Source organism: Lissotriton helveticus, chromosome 9 (genome assembly GCF_964261635.1).
Source record: "Lissotriton helveticus chromosome 9, aLisHel1.1, whole genome shotgun sequence".
NCBI classification, from domain to species: Eukaryota; Metazoa; Chordata; class Amphibia; order Caudata; family Salamandridae; genus Lissotriton; species Lissotriton helveticus.
Window position 1 is genome coordinate 1,143,853,992 of NC_136070.1, and position 24,950 is coordinate 1,143,878,941.

A 24,950-nucleotide genomic window follows, 5' to 3' on the forward strand; every position below is an offset into this window, starting at 1 on the left:
ATATTCAAAGTCTGTTAACTTACATGGTTTCCCTGTTCAATTTGTATATTTGTCAGTAGTCTGCACAACGCTGCCTCTGGTTGTGGCAGCACGCAATCTCATTGTTTATACCTAGTGCAAGACAGGCCCTGGGCTCAAATCAAAAACAAATCAAGCACTGTTCAAAGCATGCATTAACTCTCATTGTTAGCTCCCTTGCTGGAAAGAAATATTCAGGGAAACTTGTAGCAGTTGTTAGTCACTCTCTGTTACTCTGCATGAAGGCCCTTGAACCGGATCCTGAAAAGTCCCTCAGAGATGAGAGTAGTCGCTGAATGCACCTGTTGCAGGGATTCTGCTCTAGAACAGTACTATGCTTGGGACCATAGAACATCAGCATGTAGGAACTGTGTCACCATGCCCAACCCATCAATACCCATGGGCCCGTTTCCGACTAGCTTATAGTGCCTGCCGCACTAGGAACCACTTCCACCCCTTCAGACCATGCAAGCAACCTTGCCATCATACTGGACTCCTCCCTCTCAATGAACCGCCAGATCAACCCAGTATCCTCATCCTCTTTCCACCCGCTCTGCCTGCTTCGAAAGACATTCAGATTGCTCCCCACAGAATCCAGAAAGACGGTCACCCACGCACTCATCACCAGTAGACTTGACTACGGCAATGCACTCTACGTCTGCGTCACCCAGAAACAGCTCAGGAAACTACCGAACGTCCAAAATGCCACAGCCAGACTGGTCCTCAACATCCTCCACCACAGCCACATTACACGACACCTCCTACAACTCCACTGGCTCCCTATCAACAAGAAAATCACCTTCAAGCTCCTCACACATGGCCACACGGCTCTCCACGTTGAAGGGCCAGAATATCTGAACCACCACCTCACTTTCCACACACCTGCCAGACAACTCAGCTCCACCTAACTCACCCTGTCCTCCGACCCACGGATCAGCAGACCAGAACCGGAAGAAGATCCTTCTCCTACCTTGCCGCCAAGACCTGGAACACCCTGCCCCTCTACCTCAGGCAATCTGCGTCATTGACCCAGTCAGGAAGGACCTCAACATCTGGCTCTTTGACTGAACCTCCACACCCTGACGGATTAGCAGCCCCCCCCCAGCGCCTTGAGACCCTCACGTGTGAGTTGCTGTGCTTTACAATCCCCTGTTTGATTGATTGATTGCCTCACTTGCCCTCATAAACTTTCCAGCGAAACAAGTAATTTGGCACCTGTTAGAAATAGGGGTCTCTAGTTGGCAGAGGCATGTACCCTGGCCAAGTAGGAACCCTTCATTCTAGTCAGGGTAAAGGGATTAGCCAACTACATAACCACTGCTCACCCCCTTGGTAGCTTGGCACAATCAGACAGGCTTATCTCAGAGGCAATGTGTAAAGCTTTTGTACATAACAAACACAGTAACACAGTGAAAACACTACAAATGGACACCAAACCAGTGCATGTCCTACCTTTCACATACACTATACCCTGCCCATGGGGGTACCTTAGGCCTTCCTTAGGGGTGCCTTACATGTAAGAAAAGGGAAGGTTAAGGCCTGGCAAGTGGGTGCACTTGCCAGGTTGACAGGGCAATTATTAACTGCATGTGCAGACACTGCAGTGGCAGGTCTGAGATACATTTGAAAAGCTACTTGTGTGGGTGGCATAATCAGTGCTGCAGGCCCACTAGTAGCATTTGATTCACAGGCCCTGGCTGGGCACATGCAGTGCACTTCACTAAGGACTTACCAGTAAATCAAATATGCCAATCATGGATAACCAATCATAATCACAATTTATACAGGAAGCACTTGCACTTTGGAACTGATCAGCAGTGGCAAAGTGCCCAAAGCATCTAAACCAGTAAAAACAAGACCCAGCACACAGTCGAAAAAACAGTAGGTAGAGGCAAAAAGTCAGGGGAAACCACTCCAAGGATGCCAGGCCTAACAGTTCTCCAGAACACAACACTCTTCACTCTCTAAGGGATCACGGTAACAGGTCACCCCTCTTTGTTCTCTCACTCATACTTGTCCACAATAAACAGAAAAGAGACATGAAGAAAGTTTATAATGTTTATTTAAACTATTGTGCTCTAATATGCAGTATTTGTGCCACAACTAGCAAACAAATACACGTTGGTAATGTCATAAACATGATTAGGAGACCATACACAATAAGAGCCCTGTCATATACCTGACAGATTTGCCTAAATTCCCCCTCCCTATGAAACTAAGTGATTATAGATTATGGATTATAGATCTCTGGGCTTAGTGGCAGACCCCATACCTTAGCATACATAGATAGTGGTTCTACATCCAAGCTGACACAGCTGTCTTGTTCATGACTTTTGTGCTGTGTGCTAGTCTCCGCTCTGTGTGTGCCTAGAATGACATGTCCCGGGTTATATGACTAAATGTGTGTTCTCAAAAACAGCAGCTGGGTGTCTCTATTATGTCTAGGTGCTAGTGTTCGACTACAGAGAAAAATAAAAGCATTATTTTTACACCTTGCCTAGGCTGTGCAGACTAAATCCCAGGAAAAGAACTAAATACAATACATGTGTTGACTATATGTGAAAATACGTGGTACAAAAACAAGTGATCGCTTTGGTACCAGGTTTAAAGCAAAACCGGCCTACAACATGCATAGTTAGGCTAACATAGGGAAAACAACTGTGTCCATGTAGGGAACACATGACACGCCAACCTTCGTTGTGGCCATAAGGGTCCCCTTCAAAGGCAGGAGTAAGGGGCAAGCTTGCTTAGATACTAACAGTGTCTCTCCTGATTGGATTGTTACTATATTTGCAGGCAAAGCCGATTGTGCCTATAGGGGATCTAGAAACCCCATATAGTATTGAACTATTTCCCTCTTAGGGACAGCTACTATAGTACTCCTGGGAACCTTCATGCATCCCTCTCCAAATGGACCCCTCTGCGCACACTCGCTGTGCACCACCTTCTAGCGCTGGTACCCTGGGCCACCCGCAATTGTGTGGAACACCATTCTACACTCTGAAATCAAAATGGGCACCTGCACACTAGGTCCAAGATTTACATGTTTTTAATGAAACTCAGCACAACAACCAAATTAGTTGGGCTGAGTTGCTTAAGAGAGAAAACAGCACAGAGACATATCTTCTAAGATTGGCTGCGGCTGCTTTCATCACCTGCACTTAAGCTCTAAGATGCTTGCCTTGCACAACACACAGCATTGTACCATGGTGCAGAGTGGAGTCTGCAGTGTCTAGCATAGGATTTGTACTGTAAGCGCACCCTTCCAGCACAAATTTCTATGCTTAGACAAACTCAAACGGATCCCATGCATTGGACGTGAGCTGTGCACTGCAGCACACATCTAATGTGCCAATGTTGAAAAGTAAACACATTTTCCCTTGTTAATACTTGCTTCAAATAGGCATTAGTTTTTGACGCAAACACCCTGTCTGACTATCTAAGTCGATTGGGTTTTGCTTCAAAACCTATGGGTGTTTTCACTGCCCCCCTGACGCAAAGCCATTCAAAGCAGCACAAAGTGTTTCTTGAGCTAAGTAAATAGCATTCGGATTGCAAAACTTCTTGTACGATACTTAATACATTGCCAGTGGCACATTGCAATGCTTTGAGCCCGCGAAAAGCCTTTGTTAATTTGGACCCAGGTATTTTCAAAAGTGTAGCATACACGTCTGAAGTTCGTTTTGTCGCACTAAAGTGCCACAGGAGAAGCTAAAAGTATGCTGGTGAGCCACCTGGGAAACCTAAAATGAGGCTTTAAATGGTAACAGTAGCATTCCTCCTCTGAGAACTGGGAGTCAATTTTTACCCTGGCTACATGGGTGTTTAAATAATGCAGGAGAGATCTAGATTTTCAGTAGTTTAGTTTGGCAAATTAAGATCTTCTCCTTCAGTGTGATCTGTATCCAAAGAGAAATCTAATTTTTCTACTCACTGGACTGTGCACTTTTTGGGGTGTGGTTTTAGATACAAAACCAGCGATGTATCTACATTTCATTGCAATATTGACTGCATTTGGATACAACACTCTTCTCGACATTGAGAGGTTGTTGTGCTCTTCATAGGACGCATGACACATTCCATTTTTGTGAAGGTGCATTTTTACTTCAAGTTGAAGCATCTCCAAAAGTACCTTAAGGAACTATAGTCAGAAGCAGTGGTAGACTGGAAAGACAGCTTTTCTGTCTTCCGGGGAAGCCCCCTCCCTTCAGCGGTGTTCTGCAGGTGTGTAGCAGGTTGTGGGTTGTTGTGTCCTTTCAGAGTAACTCCCACTTAGGGCAGAGTAGCAACAGGTAGCTACTATCAGTGTCGTGGAGTATGCATGAAAGACTTTCTCCCTCCATCTTATATGACTAAGAAGGCAGAGACCTGCTTCTGAAGTACTTGGAGATCTCAACTGATATGCTAGTAGACATGCAAACATCAGGTTTCGCCAAGACCAAACTGCCTACTGTGCATTTAGGATATGAGGACTGATGCACTATGAATGCAAAGTCAAATGCATCCAGATTTTGGGAACCCTGCAAGAAGATGGCAAGATTGTTTCAAACAGTTGTACCTATTGCAGGGATCAGACTAAAGCAGATCTGGCATTGCATGACCCTGACACATATAGTTAGCAGTGTGACCTGAGCTAACAAGAATTTGATCACTAGAATCATTAATCTCATATATTTCCATGTATTAATTTAGACGTTTATTTCATACAAACCTGTTAATTATTAGCCACATTAGAGCCCCATCCAGTACCGATCGAACAAGATTGTGGTCAATAAAATTGGTGAGGTTGCATTCTGTTCATGGTATTTCAACAAATATTAAAGGATGATCAGTAAATATTTTAGTTGATTTGCACTGCTATTCTGGATGAAAGGATTATTATCAGTGGAGGTATGTGGTTAAACGTGGGGGTTAGGCATACACTGTCATCATTAGTTGAACCCTGCTGAAGGCCAGCCATGAGTATAACAGACTCTATATTTGGAGTTCTCTGATGCCAATCACATGATTAAACATGTCCATTTTCAGCTGTTTGTGAGTCGATTGCCCCTTCGTGGCTTCCCACAGTACTGTTCCCTATACTCCTCTGCATCTACTACCACTTGCTTTTGAATTTCCCAGGCCCTTATTCAGAATGCTTTATACATGATGCATATTGACTTGATTTTAATTTGGCTTGCAGTAGTAGCTAGCGGAATGCCTTTAAAGTGGGGTTGATGTGTTTGCATTGCTTCCAACAAACAATCATCCCTGCTGGTTGATTTTGCATATGCTTCAGTCTGTTTATGAGATTTGGAGATTTGACTGGGCTAGTGTAGACTACATGAAAATAATCCAGCCGGGCCATGACTAGGCTTCTTGTAAACTCCATGTATTGACACATGTATTGATCTCTGTGAAGAATGGTGGAACATTATGGACCAATGAGGGTTATTGGAAACAGACAGTCAAATATAATTAACAAAACAGCACAAAGTGGCAAAAATATAACAAAAGGAACAGTGGATATGAATTTTAAAAGTTTTCGAATAGCACAATGAAGTGCAAATAATAGTCAATGGTCCCAGTAGACCCATACGAAGGCCCAATTCGGAGCATGAGTTGGATACACCAACCAACTTTGTCTTGGTCAAGGATTTTAGCTTCTGACTCCAATCCTTTAAGTCAGAATCCACCACAGGCGTACACTTTTAAAGCCAACCAGGACCTCAGGGGAGGCACTTAGAGACTAACAGGGTGTCAGGCAGAGGCCAAACAGCAGGTCCAATCCCAGTTGCCACTGGTCAGCTGGACTGTTGAAGGAAAGCACCTCTTGTAGCTTGCTGTGCCCCTGTAGCTTTAACAGGAAGTCAGCTTAATGACTCTTGAAGTCCACTTCTTTGCCCTGGGTACAAGCGAGAGCAGGCCCAGTCCTTTCAGGGCTATTCTCAGGCCACAGACAGCAGAGTGAGTCCTCTTATTTTTCAAGTAAAGAAGTGTTCTGAAGTGGATGCCTAGAGATGCCACATTTAGGTATTGCACGAGCTACTGGGTGGGAATGACTCCTGCATGTGCCGAACCATTGGGGTAACGGGTCTTGGGGTGAACCCTACCTGCTTCGGGCATTTTCAAGATGGCAGAAGTCTTCAGCTACACTAAACTTGTGCTCTGAGGTATTATGTGTGTGTGGGGGAAGAGTCCTGTGGGAATCTTAGTGTCCTCCCACGTCTAACGCTAAAATCTAATTTGAATCAGGTATAATAATAATAATACAAAATTTTATAAAGCGCCTCGTTACACTGAGGCCAGTGTGTCCCCGCACTGTGGCGTGGCTAGCAACAGTTGAACGGGCAAGTCTTCCCCCCAGCTCCTCAGATGCGAAACCTCCTCACTCTCTAACCAGAGGGAAGAGGTAGGTTTTCAGTTGTTTCCGGAATATGCGTTCCGAGGTCTCTGATCGCATTTCGGGTGGGAGTCTGTTCCAGTGTTGAGCAGCCTGAACTCGGAAGGAGCGCCCACCCATCCGAGCTCTTCTAAACTTAGTGACCTTAATCAGCCCTGTCCTGGATGATCTTAAATGGCGCACAGGGGTATACGGGGTCAGCAGGTCCAAAAGGTAGGAAGACCCTTTCCCCTGCATGATGCGGTGACTAATCAGCAGGGTTTTATAGAGCACCCGTTCTTTAATAGGCAGCCAGTGAAGGGATTCAAGGGCTTTCTTAGATGACGCTCTTTTGGGCAGCATCAGGATAATACGGGCAGCCGCATTTTGTATACGCTGTAGCCGAGTAATACACCTGATATTGGCTCCCAGGTACAGGACGTTCCGATAGTCCTGCCTAGATGTGACAAGATCATGGACAAGGGTTTTCCTGGCCGAAGTAGGGAGTAGATCAAGTGTCTTACCCATACTTCTCAGAATACCAAAGCACTGTCCTGCCGTGCGTCTGGTATGGTGTTCGAAAGAGATTTTATTGTCTAGCCAGATACCCAAATTTTAACTTGTTCGCTTGGAGAGGGTTGAGGCCCCAGCACCTGCGGCCACCATGCCGATGTCCACACAGACGGTGCATTCCCCACCACCAGCTCTTCCGTCTTATGGCAATTATTGGCCATCCAGGCCGCTATTTCTCTTAGGCACATAGACAAGTTACTGGCTGCTGCCTCATCTGATTGGGCGAGAGACACCACAAATTGGGTGTCATCAGCCTAGGTTACCACTTGCACCCCAAACCTTTCAGTGATCTCTGCTATCGGAGTTACGTAGAGATTAAAAAGGGTGGGGCTCAAGCTGGACCCTTGAGGCACCCCCTGATTCAGCCTGGTACTCTTCGACCGGTAAGGTCCCTGGGCTACTTGGAAGCTGCGATTCTGAAGGAATGATTCCAGCCACTCCAAAGCTCTGCCTGCCACTCCCCCTTTTTTCAGACACTGCAGCAAGATGTGGTGTGCTACAGCGTCGAAAGCAGCGCTTAAATCCAAAAGGATAAGCGCTGTTGTCTGACCTTCATCCACCAACTTACGAATGGTTTCTGTTGATAGGAGTAAGGCAGATTCAGTAGAGTAGGACGCCCGAAAGCCTGATTGGGTGGGGTGGAGTAGTTTACATGTTTCAATGTGTTCTGTCAGTTGTATGTTGACAACTTTTCTGCAATTTTAGAAAAATAGGGGAGAAGAGAGATTGGACGCAAATTGTCTAATTGCTCCACGCTAATGTTAGGTTTTTTCTTGAGCGGGAGCACCACAGCCTCTTTCCAGGCTGACGGGACACTCCCCGACCCATAGGAGAGATCTAACAGATGTCGTATGTGGGGTTCCAGAGTTTTTATACTTTCCCTGAGTATTCTCGCGGGCGCCGGGTCATTGGGGGAACCCGATTTAATTTTAGACGCTATATTAATTAGGATGTCTTGCTGGGGAGTACTAAAGGATACTAGTAACTCAGTTCCTTTATGTTTTACATTGGCCTCTTCTGTCTTACCATCTGTTCTAACCTCCGCCGGAAACGAGGAATACATTTTCCCCACTTTATTCGCAAAGAACTGTGCCACCCGATCACAGGATTCCACAGAACCTTCCAGAGGTGCGGCGGAGCTGGACAGAGAGGATGCTTCCTTAAACACAGCAAACAATTCCTTAGCTGAGTTATCAGCTCCCTCTATTCTGTCCTTGTAGTAAGAGGTCCGGTATTTCCTAATCAAAGCATGGTAGCTCTTGAGCTTGATTTTATAATCCACCCTGTTGGCCATGGAAACGCCTTTCCTCCAGCGTCTTTCGAGACGAGCTCGGGCCCAAACCATGGTGCAGATTTAGTTTGCCTCCAGGGTCTGTTTTTGGTCCAGGGTGCTGTGTTGTCCAGCGCTTGTGAGATGCGGCTGTCAAGTGCTTCACATGCCGCCTCAATCTCTAGACCCTCTGGGGGTCCACCCTGTCCAAGAAGATCATCAAATTTATCTCTAGAGAAGCTGCCCATTTCCTGCGGCTAGTTGTATCCTCCGTCTTATCTACTCTCCCCATCTGTGCCTCTATCTTAAAAGAAATCTGATAGTGATCCGACCACACCACAGGCACTGGGGGATCGACGGCCATCAGCTCACAATTGGAGAAGATCAGATCTAATAAGTAGCCGCGACCATGGCTGGGGAGTTCTGATTTAAGAGTGCATCGCTGCCAGCTCATTATGGATCTCCAGTGCCTCTGTGTTGGTGGGATCATCAAAGTGGAGATTAGGTCCCCCAAGAGTAACAATCTCTCATATCTTAGGGCTGGCTGAACCAAACAATCTATCAGGCTTTCTGTAAATCTGGTCCCTGGACCCGGAGGCCTATAGACTAGGAACCCTTTCAGGACCTGTCTATCCAGGCCTATGATGGAGAAGAAGCCAGCTTCACTCTCCTTAATGTCAGCTAACTCCAATGTACAGTTTATTTCTGATTTAAAAATTATGGCTAGTCCACCTTCCCGCCCCGTGGGTCTGTCTATCCTGTTGATGTCGTATCCCTGTGGTAATGCATCTATTATGTCAGGTGCAGAGTCTTCATTCAGCCACGTTTCTGTTAAGAACAGGGCATCCAACTGTCCATCTATTAGTAAGTCATGAACATCCATTTTATGCTTCCCTAAAGATCTTCAATTAATAAGGGACAGTCTCATCTTTTGTACAGCATTCACCATTTTGGGTTGCTGGGCCAGAGTAAACGGGCAATAGTTACATCTTTTTTGTTCGGAGGTCAGCGTTATACTGTGTACACACTTATCCCCAGCCCCCGGCCTTAGTTCCAGCAGTTGTTTAGCACTATATTTCCTTACAGTTGGGGAACCGGCAGGGAGTCTGGCCCCTAGACCCGTGCGGCCGCAGACGGGAGCAGATGGGCTTGTCTTTGGCGCGTCTTCGGCGCGCCCGCTGCGTGCATCCGCTGCGCGTCCGCTGAGGCATGGGTCTTTTATCCTCAATCGCTCCCTCCAACTAGAGTGCTAACCGGCGTACCCGGAAGTGCCTGGCTCTACCTACCCCGCCCTCCGCGCAACGGTACTGGCTACTGCGTCGGACCGGGGCGGGGAGGACAGAACGCCGAGCTCAGGCCTCCAGGTGAGTACCGTCTGCCACACAGTACCCTCTCGGCCCTGCCTTAGTTTCTTTGTTTAAAATTCCCCCGAGATTCCTTTGCAATAACTGCTTAAGCCACGTGCAGAATAAAATATTTTAAAAATGAGTGAGAGATACTTGCAGGGTTAACTAGCATAGCACGCCACAAACAGCTCAGGGGGACACTGCCACCGCCCGCCTTCGCCGTACCGTGGCCACCAAGCCCTGCGTCCTTTATCCTCAATCGCTCCCTCCAACTAGAGCGCTAACCGCCGTACACGGAAGTGCCTGGCTCTACATACCCCGCCCTCCGCGCAACGGTACTGACGACCGCGCCGGACCGGGGCGGGGAGGACAGAACACCGAGCTCAGGCCTCCAGGTGAGTACCGTCTGCCACACAGTACCCTCTCAGCCCTGCCTTACTTTCTTTGTTTAAAATTCCCCCGAGATTCCTGTGGAATAACTGCTTAAGCCACGTGCAGAATAACATATTTTAAAAACCAGTGAGAGATACTTGCAGGGTTAACTAGCGTAGCACGCCACAAGCTGTTCAGGGGGACACTGCCACCGTCCTCCTTCAATAACCAGACAGTGGATACACAAGTATTGTCTTATATCCTGTTCTTGCCCTTTGAAGGGTGCCCCAAGTGTCATATGTGAAGCCCTAGCAGACCTGTGAAGAAGGATTTGACATTGCAGCAAGATTTGACAATGTAATTTGTAAAGGATGTGAACAGCCTCCATTCTACATTTATGTATCAGGGGAGTCATCTCTACCCATTAAGATCAGCTGATTGTTTGCTCCTGGGAAACATTTCACACCCTTTTCACCCCTATACAAATGCTAATTACTGGCTGGCAGAAGTGGTAGAGCAAATGCAAATGGGCCGTAAGAGGCTTTAATTAGGGAAAATGTAACTTTCTAAAAATAAATTTCCCTTAATATTTATCAAATATCCAACTTCACAATTGTATTGGATTTTTAGTAACATTATAAATAGTTGTTTAGTTCTTTTGTAGCTGTTACTGAACCAAAATTAGCCTTATTAAATGTAATAATGTAAACAAGTTTTCCTATGGAACAGCCAGCCTTGCTACAATGAAAATAGCTGTTTAGACTTTTTCACTGTATGAACACATTCAACATTAAATTAAAAACACAACAAGATGATGGACGGAGTGCTGAAACTTTTCAACCACTCACTCCCAGTCACTGATTTGGGTATAATCCACTGTTCTTTTGCTCACTATGCCATCCCAGTTTGGACCCAGCCATATGCAAATAAGTCTTGACCCTGTTCCTCATGGGAGCAGTCCAGCCTGAACTGCCAGGCAAGGTCCTACCTGAACCCAGAAACAAGCATCCTGAGGCCAGTTTCTGGGTATTACCCCTCATCAGCCAGGCTAGCTTGAATCTAGTGGCACAGTGATCAATGGACCCACGTCTGGGCATACCAATCTATGACAGAATATCGAGGGTTAAAATATCGACAGACAAAATACCGACGCTGGAATATCGAAGGCAAGTATATCGACACCCTATCTACAACATGGTAAGTACAAAAATATCAAAACTAAAATATCGATGTTAAAAATATCGTAATTAAAAATATCGGGTTTTTTTCTGTAAAAAAAAAAGGTTAAATGAAGTAAATAATACCTATATATAATTTAAACTTCTTTTAAAATGTGTTATAATGTTTAAAATGAATAAATAATACATATTTAATATTAAACATTTAATTAAAATTAAACATACAATATATAATATATACTTAATAATAATATATACATTTTTTTAATTAATTAAAAAATATTAACACATACTACAAATTAAAAATACATCAACACTCATAAAATAATAACATAAATAATAATAAATAATTATATTTAATAAACAACAACAATTAAATATACTTTCAATATTTTAAAAATTAATTAAATACAACATTATGTAACATATTAAATACATAAATAAATATAAATAATATTGAATAGCATAAGGGTAAAAATTACTATTCAAACTCCAGAGGGTGCAACAGTAGGGAAAGCGTTGGATAGCGTAAGGGTAAAAATTACTATTCCAACTCCAAAGGATGCAACAGTAGGGAAAGCGTTGGATAGCCCAGAGGGAAAAATTACTATTCCAACTCCAAAGGATGCAACAGTAGGGATAGCGTTGGATAGCGTAGAGGGAAAAATTACTATTCCCACTCCAGAGAGTGCAACAGTAGGGAAAGCGTTGGATAGCGTAGAGGAAAAAATTACTATTCCCACTCCAGTGAGTGCAACATTAGGGAAAGCGTTGGATTGCGGGTATGTAAAAATGACTATTCCCACTCCAATGAGTGCAACATTAGGGAAAGCGTTGGATAGCGTAAGAGTAAAAATTACTATTCCCACTCCAGAGAGTGCAACAGTAGGGAAAGCGTTGGATAGTGGGTGGGTAAAAATTACTATTCCCACTCTAGTGAGTGGAACAGTAGGGAAAGCGTTGGATAGCGTATGGGTAAAAATTACTATTCCAACTCCAAAGGGTGCCACAGTAAGAAAAGCGTTGGATAGCGTAAAAAGAAAAATTAATATTCCAACTCCAAAGGGTGCAACAGTAGGGAAAGCGTTGGATAGCGTAGTTGGAAAAATTACTATTCCAACTCCAGAGGGTGCAACAGTAGGGAAAACGTTGGATAGCGTAAGGGTAAAAATTACTATTCCAACTCCAAAGGATGCAACAGTAGGGAAAGCGTTGGATAGCGTAGAGGGAAAAATTACTATTCCCACTCCAGAGAGTGCAACAGTAGGGAAAGCGTTGGATAGCGTAGAGGAAAAAAATACTATTCCCACTCCAGTGAGTGCAACAGTAGGGAAAGCGTTGGCTCGCGTGTATGTAAAAATTACTATTCCCACTCCAATGAGTGCAGCATTAGGGAAAGCATTGGATAGCGTAAGAGTAGAAATTACTATTCCAACTCCAAAGGGTGCAACAGTAGGGAAGCGTTGGATAGCGTAGGGGGAAAGATTACTATTCCCACTCCAGAGAGTGCAACAGTAGGGAAAGCGTTGGATAGCGGGTGGGTAAAAATTACTATTCCCACTCCAGTAAGTGCAACAGTAGGGAAAGCGTTGGATAGCGTATGGGTAAAAATTACTATTCCAACTCCAGAGGGTGCAACAGTAAGAAAAGCGTTGGATAGCGTAAAAATAATAATTAATATTCCAACTCCAGAGGGTGCAACAGTAGTGAAAGCGTTGGATAGCGTACGGGTGAAAATTACTATTCCAACTCCAGAGGTTGCAACAGTAGGGAAATCGTTGGATAGCGTAGGGGGAAAAATAACTATTCCAACTCCAAAGGGTGCAACAGTAGGGAAAGCTTTGGATAGCGTAGGGGGAAAAATTACTATTCCAACTCCAAAGGGTGCAACAGTAGGGAAAGCTTTGGATAGCGTAGGGGGAAAAATTACTATTCCAACTCCAAAGGGTGCAACAGTAGGGAAAGCGTTTAATAGCGTAGATTTTTTTTTAACATACTTATAAATAATGTTTTTATTTGAAATAATGTATAATTAATTTTTTTAATACATCAACATCTATAAAAAACAAATAATAATTAATAAAACCAATTACATTTGAATAATTAATTGACAATAAATTAACAACAAACACAAATAAGTAATAATTATTAAATATTACTCACCAAATAATAACTATAAAAAAATAAACTATTTATCATAAAAAAAAATTTTTTAAATTTAAATCACAATTAAAATTTAAGAAACAATATACAAAATATAAAAAAATTTTAAAAATTTACCAATTAATTAAAGAATTGTTCTAGTTAATGAAAAATAACTACAAATTAAAAATATTAATTGCCAATTAAATAAATTAATTATGTTTTAAAATAATTATTTGCAAATTAATAATTAATTAATACATTAATTATCCCTAACAAAAAATTTATAAATAATTAAATTTTTACAATTAAATTACTTCCCACCCAATACCCCTATAAACCCACAACACGCTCCGGTACTAAAACATAACATTTAATAAAAATTAACATTAATTAGCAATTACTAATTAATTTATCAATTAAAATAATTAATTGCCAATTAATAAATAATTACAAAATAAATTATACATAAAAAAATTAATTAATTACAATTAAATTACTTCCCACCCTATTCCCCTATAAACCCACAACCCGCTCTGGTACTAAAACATAACATTTAATAAAAATTAACATTAATTACCAATACATAATTAATTTATCAATTAAAATAATTAATTGCCAATTAATAATTAAATAAAAAATAATTAATTACAATTAAATTACTTCCCACCCTATTCCCCTATAAACCCACAACCCGCTCCGGTACTAAAACATATAATTTACTTAAAAATAAATGTATTAATATATAAAAATAATACACATATAATATAAATTAATTTAAATACTTAACAAAAACATATAACACATACATAATAAAAAACATAAAAATAATACAAATATCGATATTAGTGACATCGAAATTAGTTACATCGATATATATGCTATTGATATTACTAACTTCGATATTACTTACATCGATATAAATAAATTCGATATTACTTACCTTAGGGTTGATATTCTGTCCTACGATATTCTTGACATCGATATTCTGTACCTTCGAAAATTCAAACACGAATTTTTGGTAGGTCGAAATTTTAAACTCGATATTTTGACTGTGTACCGGGCATACACTTGGCCAATGAGGGCGAACATAGCAAATACAACAAGATGATGGATGGAGTGCTGAACCTTTTCAACCACTCACCCCCATTCACAGATCTGAGTTTAGTTCATCATTCTGTTGCTCACTATGCCACCCCAGTTTGGACCCAGCCATATGGAAATCAGTGTTTACCCTATTCCTCATGGGAACAGTCCAGCCGAACTGCCAGGCTTGGTCCTCCCTGGCCCGGAAATAAGCATCCTGGGACCGGTTTTGGGGTATTATCCCATATCAGCCAGGCTACCTTGAATCCAGTGGAACAGTGAGCAAGGGACCCACGTCTGGGCATTAAATTCCTACATGTCTTACTTTTAAATACCATGGACCCTGTCTTGTGGCCAATAACGGCTTCATAGGAGCAACGTTTAAATATTTAAAAGAAACATTTTGACCTGTCAAAAGGTATCATTTTTACAGATGATAGGCCTGCAGTCATGTTTGCACTGTAGTGGGTAGCACAATGGGTGTTACTGTCTAAAAGTGTGATTTAATTTATGCGCTCCAAGTATACTTTGTACCATATGCTAGTGACTTCTAAGTAAGGTTAAATCTGACAATTATTGGTATACCAATTACACCATGTTGAAAGGGGGAGCACTGGCACTTTATCTCTGACTAGCAGGGTTAAAGTGCACAGAGTTCTACAGCTAGCAAAAATATAGGGCCCAGCAAAAGATGTAGAATCCTGGCTGACCCTGCACAAAGGGCACATTTCCACTGTACCCTTTAAACATATTGGCAAAATAAACACAACTAAAAACATGTACAAATTGATGCTTATCTTGGCATGACAATCACTTGCATAACTACATAGAGAGCATAATACAAGAATGCACCTTTGCCTGTAGGTGGAACGGGGCTCAAGCCTAACCGTCCCCATCCCAGCAAATTAACTAATTAATGTGTTTGCAGCCCTGTTATAGGGCTTAAATAGCAAAGCAATCATTATCCTATCCTACAATTCATTCCAGCCAGTTCCAAACCTATAAAGCAGTCTTACAAGACATATTTTGAAGATGCAGATAGGATGTATATGGTCTATTCAGCACATTTTGTTTAACAACTTCCTTCCACAGGGAGTGGAGGGTACTGCCAAATACATTCCACCTCGGCTTTGGCTGCTATTTATGCTGATATGGGGGCCAGGATTGTATCGATGAACAGATCAGTCCTTCTGTCAGATAGTTGCACACATCAGATGAAAAGAATTCACTGTTCTCTGACTGCAGCACACAGTTTAATTTAGCAAATGCTCTAGTAATTTTCTTAATGCAGTGGTTCCTTACATTCCACCAAAAAGCGAGCCACCTAAAACGTAGGAATATCTCTGACCACATGATTATAATATGTCTTGGATCTTACCCAGCACTGTTACCAACATCTCCATGACCCCACCTCCTGGGGTTACCATTTACCAAATTTGGAGAACCATGATATGTTTTTCCAAAACAGCCTCAGATGCAAAGACCATTCTTAACTCAAACCACACTTGTCTCAACTTCAAACCCTCTATTCCCTGGTATTGGGGCTCCATGTTTATGGATACCTCCCAATCACATCACCTAAGATCCTGGAATATTCTGTTGACCTGTGAATAAATGAATGCTTGAACCAACATGCTCTCCACCTAGGTATCCATGAAGTAGCTCTGGGCAAAAAGGAGGGGACAATTTTAGAGCATGTGGGGCCACCCATATGACTCCTAGCCATTTGAATTCCAGCACACAACCACTTCTCAAATCTGATCCCATTGTAAACTTCTGCCAGCTGCAGAATTTGCTGCCCTTATCTTGAAGGAATAAGAGAGGAAGCCTTGGTGTCACAATCCAATCTAGCCAAAGGTACTTGGCAGGCCCTAATAAACTGAAGATGGGTCAAAGGTCACCTCCTTCATGAACAGTTTGGTGTAAGCTCCCTGAGGCTTTCTCTTAAGATATTCTATGCACACTGTAGCAGGCACCACTGGAAGACAAGCGTGCTGGATGAATTTAAACAAACCGGTTCTTTCCCTGTCTATTTTTGATTTCTTATTCCTTAGGGTCAGACAATTGTACTGATGAGCATGTTGCCCCTGATAATACCCTAAACTGCATCCTGTGTTGTACTGACAACCAAATCCGACACTAGAAATGGCCCAAAGAAGGCAAGCACATAAGTGGCCTCAAACAAGAAAGTGAGTAACATATTCAACACGTGATGTAATCTGCTTGGAACCATTGTGTGACTGTCATTGAGGATCCCTGGGCGCCACTTTTACCATCTCTGCCTTGCTTTTGACATGAGGGAGGTTTTAACTTTCACTTACTTAAGTCTGCAAAACAATTGCAATGGACTAACTTCTCACAATACCCAGTGATTTTCCAGCCACCCTCTATCTGTAATGGAATTGAGGATGTTGCCTAAAACAAGGAACTGCACTGCTTTTTCATACACCTTCTGTATCCATGGGATAATCACTGCTGTGATCTAGTTTGGGGAAATACAGCTTCAAGCCTCCAAATGTCCTGTGCAAATGGTGTTTCAGCTTGATCTGCCTCCAGAATTAGTGCCCAAAATGCTGCCACCTTATAATGAGAAAATTATATCTGCAAATCTGCATATCTGGGGAAAAATCGGAAATTCTCCTTTTAGGGACCCCCAACAAAATTCCCACTTCCCTTCCTTGGCCTCCGTGCATGGGAACACCACCCATCCCCAAGTCCGAAGTCAAGAGTTTAGGGATTTGGCTTGATCAGGATCTAAGCTTCAAAACTCAGGCGAGAAAAACGGCGGGAACTTGCTTCGGCCTGATAAAGATGGCTCGGAAGATCTTACATTTACTGCCATTCCAGTCCAGGAAACTCTTGCTGCAAGGGCTCGTGAACTCCAGACTGGACTACGGAAACGTCCTGTATCTGGGAGCCCCAGCATCGGTGACCCATAGACTTCAATGCGCTCAGAACGCAGCGGCGAGAATCCTCACAGGAACTTCAATGAGGAACTCAGCTAAACCAGCTCTCAGAAGTCTGCACTGGCTGCCAGTGAAGGAGAGGGTCAACTTTAAGACCCTGTGCATCAACTACAGAATTCTGCACAATGAGGGCCCTCCCATACTCAGGACACTGGTGACTCTACAACAGTCGAGTCGCCATCTGAGGTCCAACTCTCTTTCCCTCGCCAATGTCCCCAGAATCAGGAAGGCCAGATCAGGCGGTCGCCTGTTCTCCTATAATGCTCCTAGATTGTGGAACGCCCTCCCCCTCTCCCTGAGGCAAGAACACAACTACCTCAGGTTTAGGAAACGCCTAAAAACTCTACTGTTCCCCTGAGGTCACTTCCTGACCCTTCCTTCCCTCAGTTCCGTAGTCTTTTTCAGCGCCGGGATGCCCCAGGGTAGCTGCGCGCTTAAGAAAACTTAAAATCAAATCAAATCAAATCAAATCAAATCAACCGCTGGAACTTGTTTCACCATGAGATGGATGGTGTGCAATTAGCAAGTGTAGTATAAAAAAAGGATGACCCGATACACCGATCAGGAACGAAAGGTGATCATAGTAATACAGAAAACAATGGTTCATTGGGGATTTATTTAAATACAGGAATCATCAATATGTGGATATATGATTCATCCGAACAGAAAACAACATCTCTAGAAAATATTATGTAACTAAACAGGAACAGCTCAATGGAAATACATTGTTTTCCACATATAAGTGTGTAATTGAGTGCTCAAAAAGTGGTACAATGGTGCAACAAACATGAGGGAGTGACATGTGTATACAGAGAAAAAGAAAATACTCTTGACTCAAAATAGGCTATGTAATCAAAATGAAACAACAAGTCTATATGTTTGCTAGGCTATACCATTTCGACATCGGGTGGATCGGAGAGGAAATTGGCTACCTAAGTGAGGAGGTCCTTCCCTTCTTCAGTTTGATTGCCATTTTTTTAGCGGAGTGGCCAAAAGATTTCCTCCTAAATTTTCAGAGAGAGTTTGTGGATTAATACTGCACCTATCAGGTGGTATTCATCTTTAAGGTTCTGCTATCTACTTTCTCTGAACTCATGACATCATAAAATGACTGCCCTACCCAGTACTTGCAACGTATACCCCTTGAAGCAACACTTTAATTGATTCTGCCTACAAACAAATGTGAGCTTAAATCCTCTGAAAGTAACCTATTGTATTTGATACCAACTCATTGGATGAACATCAATATTAATAAAAATCATGTCTTTCAATTAACCCCTTGCCTGCGCTGAACATTCCGCGCTGGTGCGGAACGTTCTATTGCGCGGGCTGGGCTGCGACGTTCAGCGGACGTGCGCAACACTACCGATGTAGTGCACGCGACGTCCGTTGAACGTGGGCAGCACTCAAGGGGTTAAAGCTCTCCTTTGGAATCATTCCAGTCCCCATCAAAAACCTCAAATCTGGTTCCTTTGGTAAAGCTTACAAGGGAGCTCTACTCTTTGGAGGATTAAACAGTAGTTTCAGATATTGGTCTTCATTCCAACTCCCAGTGACTTTCCATAGGAAGAGCGCTTTTGTTTCTCTAATAACTTTGGCGTCGTTTCAACTAATCTTTAAAAAACGTTCCAAAACAAAGGTTCGACCACCGCTGTCCTTCCTGGAAAATTTTGGGCGTGTTCTGTTGAGCTGTGACAGAAAAATCACATTTTCCCCATGCAATATCCATGGCAATTTCCGAACAGCAGTACAGACAAAATGTCTGATCAGAATTACAATAAATTTGGCAGAAAGCAAGATCTTTATTTACCCAGAAAGTATATTTCTGTGATTTTGTGTGAATCCGTTCAGCTGTTTTGGAGAAATTACAGTTCCAAAATAGAAATATCTGGACAGCTGGTCCCATGTCCTGAAACTTTTAAAAAAATGAAGTAGTATGCTAGAGGATAACTGTAGCCCGACCACCTGGTCATTAAGGGGCCAAATCAAAACAAAAAAAAGGTCAGAACACTGGTCTGTCGGTACTCTCATGGGAGATTTTGACAGGACTCCTGGGGGAGCCAGTGCGGTGTATATGCTCCTGCAGGAGCAGTGATGTCATCAATTATACCATCAATGATGTCATTGAACATTCCATACGTGATGTGATAAGTGAGGTCATAAGAAGAGCATGGCAGGGTGCAAGTTATAGTTCGCTCAGTAAACATAACTGTTGTATTTCTGTTTACCCTCAGCACAAAATTCCTGGACCCCCCAACTCACCTACACCCTAATCACAGACTTCCTGGATCCCCCTGTCTTATTCGGACACCGTAGACACAATGCACCCAAGTTTGCCTGTCCCTTCTCACCACAGAATACCTGTTTTATATTGCCCTACTCACCCCAAACGCAAAAATATGTGGATTCCCCTCCCTCATTACCATAACACAGGCACAAAGTACATGCACAGTGCTCTCTTATAACTGCATCTGCCTAACCGTCTTGTAGACTCAGAGTTAGCGATATATAAAAAAGGCACAAACAAAATACAAACAATCATTTTCTATATGTGCTAATGCTTCAACCTATTCTCCTGGGGCGAGATGTTCAGTTGTCATGTGCACTGTACTTAATGGAAGGCAATCTTGCAAAAATCCTACATTTTTTTTTTTAAACAATAAAATTGCACCTCTAATTCACCCATTGCTGGATTTCCATGGCTTCCGGTGTGGGCGGCATTTTTATTCGGCTACGTTCTGCCTTCGAATCATTGGCTGTGGTCCCAGAGGTAGCATTTATAAAGTTAAACATTTACCCAAGAATCACAGATCTTGTGGTACCCACTGGATCCTACTGCCCAGTGCTCCTTCACCTGAAGTCCTGTAACGAGGATGCTTAATAATTAGGATCTGAAGCATTCTGGAAGCGGCCGATGAAAGCAAACACTACACACCACATGCATACAAATCCTATTCTTGCGCTCCAATGCAGATGCGTGCCAAATCAGGTCATTACCAGATTTAAAATGCTGCAGTGGTTTATGCTATGGGTTTAGCTCTCAGTTTAGATTTCAAGAAAAGACAAGCAATTGAAAAGGAGAAAATCACTATGGCAACCTAGAAACATAATGCGAAAAAATGTGCAGCTTTTATTTTTTTACTTGAATAGCTTATAGCAATACTAACCTGAAGGCTAAAAATGTGCTGTTTGTCATTCACTGACTGGAGACGGTGTCCGTACTCTTACTGTTAGCCATGCTACGTAACAGGGCATTTTCAAGGGACAGTTTTTGGATAAAACTGTATAAAACGTTTAGGAGAAGACATACAGTTCTGCTGCTTTTTAGTGATTGAAAAAGTAGGGGTGGCTCTAGGGTGCTCTGAGTGCTGGGCTGTTGTAACATATTGATTGATGATTTGGGCAAGTACGCTTAGCACCAGATAAGGAAAGGTATAAATTATTTTTGTTCCTGTTTGAACTTTCAAGAATTTGCAGGAAGCCGGGCTAACAGTGCAGCTGCCAGAGTGTTCCTTGTTTCTTGACATCGTATGTGGCTCTATTGGTAAATAACCATCAAGTCATTTAGGGGTACAGGGAGCATAAAAGGAAGCAAAGAATAAAGGCAGAATGGCATCTACAAAGTTGAATGACAGCTGGAGACATCAACGATTACCTTGCATAGTGCCACCAGATTCCAACCCATGTTATGCAGAACAGCCTTGGGCCTTCACAAAATTCATTCATTTAATTTGATTCTTTATTCGGCATTTTCAGTTAACACCATAAAAGTACACTAAAAAGTACAGACATAAACAGTTTTAAAGCCAACAAGGGTAATTGCATCGGGGAGAAACAAGACCTGTTAAGTACACAATCCATATATAATACAGATGCTCGCCCCACCTTCATTCTGTCAGAGTGGCGGCGTATGCAAAGCAAATTCCTCTCGTGTCCCTCAATTTAACTGATTGTCTTAATTTGTCACAGCAAGTAAAGTCAGATGATCTCGGGCCGTTTGTAAGTATAAAAGAGCTTCCATTGCATGTCTAAAATTGGCCTTTTTAAGCAGGTTTATTAAAAAACGATGCCTGGGAATTAAATAAAATGGGCATAACAATACAAAATGAAGGGTGTCCTGCGGAGATCGTTGATCGCAGCCGCAGGGACCCTTTGACTCAACTGATTTTGTAAAACCTGCCGGTTCGGCAAGCTGGTGATGTAAAAAGTTGAGCCTAAAACGCGTTAATAAAACTCTATCATGGGCATTGTGTATAAAGGCTCCATTCCTACACAGGACCTTACGAGGGCATATGCCGTCACTGATTGTTTATAACTATCCCTAACTTCTCGTGCAGTGGCTTTATTTGTGAAAAACGTCTTCTTTACTCTAGCCTGGTCCTGTTTTGTTATACAGGATGGTGTCAGAAACAAATCCTCACACCCAATGCTTTTCAGACATTCCTTAACATACTTAAGCCAAGGGATAGTCATTCCCTTCTCCCTTCCCATACAGTCCATAATTATCTGTTTCATCAGACTGGCTTCTGGGTTGACCCAAATCTTTGACCATGCAATCAGTGGCCTACTCCCCAACCTATCTGCTAAGAAATCACAGCCCAATTCATCATGGATAATATGAGAGGAAACACACTGGGGGATTTTGAGGAGCCTTCTCAAATATTTGTTTTCCTCAATTTGGAGTTTGGACACATCCACCATCCCCCACAGTTCTGCCCCATAGGCCACTTTTGAGTAACAGATAGAATTGTATAAAACCATCATCTGCTCTGGCGACCATAGCCCCAGTCTACGGCCAAAATTCATTATAGTCCCTGAGCTAGAACCTAGTTTGTTAAATCGTTCCTCAATCAGTCGTTTAAAATGTAGGCCCTTATCAAATAAAATTCCCAGGTAAGAGAAGGTCTGAACCTTCGCTAAACTAGAGGTACCTATTTTGTAGTTAAACATTTTCCCCCCACTTTTTGGGCCCACTTCCATAACATACGATTTAGACAAATTTGCGGTTAAGTCTAAACTGTTCATAAAAAACACAAACCCATCAATGAGACGCTGCAGTCTGAGAGGAGTGCGTGCCAGCAGGACCGCATCGTCTGCGTCCTTAGTCTTGAACTGTACGGCTATCATACAGTCCGATCTCCATTTTAAGTCCGTCCAAACTGTTTTTAGACTCAGGTGTACCCATATTAGTAGGCCCCCCCTGGCTCTACCTGCCATCGAGCTGACCGCTGGAACCCCAAAGGACTTGAACAGCCACGGCCGGTAGTAGGTGTAACTGCAGGGCGGTGATGTGGGGAGGGGGAGGGGCAGGGTGGGGGGTAGTAATGTATGGATTACGGACTCTAACAGGTAAGTAAACATTTAAATAAATAAAACGAATTTCGTTGTGTGCACTGCATCACCAAATGCGATGCAGTGCGCGCAACAAAATTCGTTTTATTTATTTAAATGTTTACTTACATGTTAAAGTCCGTAATCCATACATTACTAACCCCCACCCTGCCCCACCCCGTCCCCATGTCACCGCCCTGCAGTTACACCTACTACCGGCCGTGGCTGGACTTGAACCCGGCTAAATTAAAGTTGGTGGGATCCACTTCCCAGGTTTCTTGAACACAGATGATGTCAAATCTGGTAATGTATTCCAGCTATTCCCTATTCTGGAATTTGGCCGATAGTCCTGCCACGTTCCAGGATACTAGCTCTAAAGTACTCCAATGTGCCCTAAGGGGGGCAATGAAGGTCTTCTTGGGCTCATTATCTGTTTGGGTGTTTATGGGTCGGACTTGACTTAGATTACATGATTCTAATTGTACAGTATTCGTAATCGCTTCTTTTGGGGATTCCTTTCTTAAACTACTTAACTGTGTCTCCCCCCCTTTGTCTGTCTTGTCCTCATGCAGTCAATCTACCTCACTGAGGTGTCTACCCCCGCCCAGTGGTGCATATTTATTAAACAACGTGAGAGCATACTCTTCTCCTGTTTGCGCTACATTACTCTCCTGTGTATATAATCCCTGTGCATTGGTAACCGGGAACTCGCTCCTCTCTCTACGGTACCAACCACGCCCTTTATCTAACTGCACAGTCCACCCCAATCAGTCGTCCCTGCACCCTCCAATAGGCCCAATATCAGCAGGCTTATAAAAGTAACTTAGTTCATGTGCCTGTGTAATAGACCGGTTACCTGTCTGGGGATCGTAAGTGATGTGCCGAACTACTTTCGGGTCTCTAAAGTTCACCACAATACAGTCCCCCGGTGTATTTTTTTGCCTATTTCCCACCCAACTCACCCTCCTTACAAGGAGGATCTTAGAGCGGGCCTCTTGGGGCAAGGGTCTATTCTGGTTTAACCAATGTATTGTTTTATTTTTCAATTGGTCATGGGATTCCTCTGATTCCACTTTTGATTCGGGGACCCACGTCAGAACAACAACATAGGGTGAACACTCCAGAGGCAGGTCTAAACGGGGATGCCTTTTCATTACAAAATGTCTTCCCGTTACCACATTACCCGTTGCCCCCTGTGACCTAGTGCCATCTGTCAGACTCCTTCCTTCAGTTTCCCGCCCTAAGTTTTTGGTTACAGGTGGTTGACCCGCACTATTCTCTACCAATGTTATAGTAGAATTTAGATCAATTACACCCTCCCCTTCCCCCACCCTACCCACATTCTTCAGATGAATACCCCTCTCAATTTTCTCATCAATACTACCTAAGGTGCACATTATTGCTCCCTCTGCTTTCCCCAGTCTTTGCTCAATTGCATTCAGTCTGTCCATGAGAGGCTCCAACTGGGCCGTTAACAGGGTCTCTATTTTCTTCAGAAAGACTTCCTCCGTCTGCAATGGGCCCGATACAGTTACTGGGTCATTGCTGGTTGAAACAATGCCCCCTGTCTGATCTCCTTGGGAAGTATTGTCAACCGGTGGGTCCTCATTAGAGATCTCACTCTGATTATTTTGGGCAGAGTGTTTAGACTTCTTCCCTTTCTGTAGTATACCAGCTCGGGTTGCTCCTCGCTTTCTTTTTGCCCTTGCCCCCTGGATATGTTCCCCTGACGGGCCAGACTCAACAGGAGTTGTTATCACCCCTACAGCTACGTTTGTGGTCAAATGTGACCCTGTGTCCCGGTGTGTCGAGGGGACAAGGTTGTCCTGTGTGGTTATAATCTCCTCCTGCGGGCCAGTTCTCATATTGCTCTTGCGTTGTTTGTCAGGTGTCGACACATTCTGAATTGCCCCCAGAGATGATCTTTTTGAAAATACTGGGTCCATCGAGAGGCGACATTCCGTTAGAGCTATTTCGTGGGCTAGAACTGAGGAAGCCCTCGTGATAAATTGATCCAGGGTCTCAGCAACATACCCTGTTCCCGAACCCTTCCTCCCTCCTCCATTTCGTGCTGACATCATGTGGCCAATATAAACGATGATGCAGCAAATTATAAACTGATATAAAAGTTACCTTTTTGCTGTATCCAAGGCCTTTGAGGGGGGGCCCAGCCCAGCCTCTTCCGGCCTCTAACAGTCTCGCCCTTGGCCCGGGCTTCACCCGGCGCGCGCCTGCGAAGCGGGGGCCGCGAGCCGTGATGTAGCGCTGTGGCCGGGGCATGTTTCCAGGCCAGGTGAGGATCGTTGT

The 24,950-nt window shown here is 43.3% G+C and overlaps 1 protein-coding gene across 1 annotated transcript in view; it reads left to right on the forward strand.

Annotated features, from left to right (window-relative positions):
* ERC2 (ELKS/RAB6-interacting/CAST family member 2) overlaps positions 1-24,950 on the forward strand; it is a 2,322,684-nt gene that overhangs the window by 103,501 nt on the left and 2,194,233 nt on the right. The gene's annotated exons all lie outside the window — the stretch shown is intronic.